The 2,578-nt window shown below is 40.5% G+C and overlaps 1 protein-coding gene across 1 annotated transcript in view; it reads left to right on the top strand.

The window, feature by feature from the left end:
* Positions 1-2,578, top strand: part of LOC107091602 (human immunodeficiency virus type I enhancer-binding protein 2 homolog) — a 30,068-nt gene that overhangs the window by 1,110 nt on the left and 26,380 nt on the right. The gene's annotated exons all lie outside the window — the stretch shown is intronic.

Genomic DNA, 2,578 nt, shown 5'->3' with positions numbered 1-2,578 from the left:
TCCTGGTTTAAATTCTAAATTTTAAATTAGGCGTTATGCTTCCATCAAAACTTTACAAAACTACAGAACAGTAAACAGTACTTCAAAGTACTCCGTAAGCTTAAGTTTTTTCTCAAACATAGGACAAAAATAAAGATGTTAAAATAAAGTGCACATTCCGTTATGAAATACAGACTTAATTAAAATGAAATGAATTTACTCACAAAAATAATAAATAAATCAGACGAAATTACAATAACTAGGCTTTGCAGGCATCTCAGTAACATAACATTTTACATGTAGAACATTTTCAAAATGCTTTAATATTCCTTTGGTCTGAACAGGAAGTGCAGCAGCAGTGCATTCCACATGATTTAGTTAATTTCTTTGTCTTGTTGGCACTAAGCCAGTGAGACGTTCGTTTCTTCTGGACAACATAGACAGACGACTTGGGTTTTGTCAAGAGAACCTTCTGGCATAACTTAAAAAAGAAACGTATCATTCAGGATACCTTGTCTGCTGGCCATTTTTGCCCATTCAAAGCACGGGTCTGTTACGCTGCGGTCTCTCCCGCAAACTTAGCGTTCCTGAAGCTACGGAAAGCGCCGAGGGTAAAACAAACAGTACAGAGAGCGCTGCGGAAAAATAAAGAACACAAGGGAACGGTGCGTTTGTTTTGATGCGCGATTAACGTGCGTTAAAAAAAATTTCGGCGTTATAGTCTAAAGCAGCTAACGCGTTAATAACGCTTTAAAACTATATATATGTATATATATACGTGTGTGGGCGCACTGTATATACCCTCATACACCTTTTCCTCCTTTTGGCCCTTTCTTCTTTGTGAATATTGGGCCAATGTAATGAGTAAGTTTCTCTTCTGTGAGATCAATAAATTCAATCAATAAATCAACAATTAAAATCTTATATTATTATTTAAATGAACTGAAAAAAAGAATTTGGTTTAAGACAGTTTCTGTGCCATCATATATCATTTTTAGCATTATTTTTGTGTTATGTCTGTAGTACAGGAGCCACACCACTGCCACAGGGGCACTGGTCCCTGTTGCCCTCCCATCTAGATCAGTCCTTAATAATAAATTAATTAATTTAGCCAATTTAGTAATAACAAAATTAAATATCCTCTTATTGCAAAAGATTGATGTAATGCGCGTTGATATTTTTCCACCCTCCCACCTGAGCTGTGGCTCTTTGCAGCTCCTCCAGGGCTGCAGCTACAGTCCATTTAACTGTAAAACAGTTTTAGGGTTAAGACACAAGGAACAGATATTTAAAGGCTTTCAGTTCTTTAAAAAAAAGAATTATTTGGGTGATTTGTTTTTAGGGGGAGATCAGCTTTAAATGAGTTTGATCAAAATGATTCAGCTCACTTCATTAGGATGGTTTAATTTCCTCATCTCAGTTTGATGAAGACTCAGGAAACCGAGGCAAATTGCCAGCATCTCAGTCACGACAGCGTGTAAAGCCCAGTTTCGCTTTGTCCCTTTTCTCCTTTGACTTTACGTCAAAGGTGACTCTCAGGGTGAAAAAAACCAAAAAAGCAGAAATCCGGGATGCCCATCAGAGCACTAATTACATGTCATTACACAGCTGAAGCCCATTTTGCCCGCTCATTTCTTCTCGTCTTTGTGCTGTGGTCTGTGTCAGTAATTATACATGTAGACAGGAACTGGGAAACTGTTTCAGACATTGGCGTGGTTGTCATGGAAACACGCTATGGTGTGAGATTATTTTCAGGTAGCGCTGTAATGATGGCATGAGTTAACGTGTTCCTTTGAGGACGGCGGTGGGGGCAAACAAAGCGGCCGGTGATGGCGGGTGAAGATTTCTGAATGAAGCGATGCTTCAGGTGAAACCGGCAGAGAGTGACGGCGCTGTTTGCCCAACATGCAGGGGTTCAGTTACCCCTGTCAGGGATATCTCTCTCCGGGCATATGACCATCACTACAGTGAGCCAGAGAGGAAAACCTCATTCCTTCCATTCATAAATATTCCCCCCCCCCCCTTCTCCCATCCATTTTAGCACTAAGATCATGTTAGGCCTGCTTGTAGTGCGTGGCATTCGATCACATGCAAGTGGCAGATTTGAGCCACTCAGCAGAGCTGCAGTGTAGCTCTAGATAGTGGAAATGCCAAGCAGTGTGTGGAACATCCTGGGGGACAGACCATTATATTTATAGAGACAAGTGACTTGACCTTCACTGCACATTGAGTATCAGCCATTTTAGCACCGCTTCTCTAGACAATGAATACAGCATAAAGGATCTGAGCTGCAGTGCAGTTAGTTAGCTTCCATCTCCTCTCTGGCTTGTTAAAGGCTTCATCTAATAATAACTCAGTGCAATCATGCTGTGCAGGGACTGTCAATGCTTGGTCTAAGCAATCACTGTTTTTTTCTGTTCTGCTTTGAACAAACTGCTTCCTGAAACAAACAGCTGCTAAAAACTAGCAGTTGAAGAAGGAATCAGTCTTTAAACAGTTTGCTCTGAATTGGCACTCTGAGGTTTAAAGGAATAGTACACCCAAAACATGATTAGCCTTCATTTTCTACTCAGCCCCATGCTGAACGACACTCTGGAGT

This window comes from Cyprinodon variegatus, unplaced genomic scaffold, assembly GCF_000732505.1.
Source record: "Cyprinodon variegatus isolate N-32 unplaced genomic scaffold, C_variegatus-1.0 Scaffold344, whole genome shotgun sequence".
Classification (NCBI taxonomy): domain Eukaryota; kingdom Metazoa; phylum Chordata; class Actinopteri; order Cyprinodontiformes; family Cyprinodontidae; genus Cyprinodon; species Cyprinodon variegatus.
The sequence above is the reverse complement of the archived record's forward strand: the minus strand, read 5'-3'. Positions and strand labels throughout refer to the sequence as shown.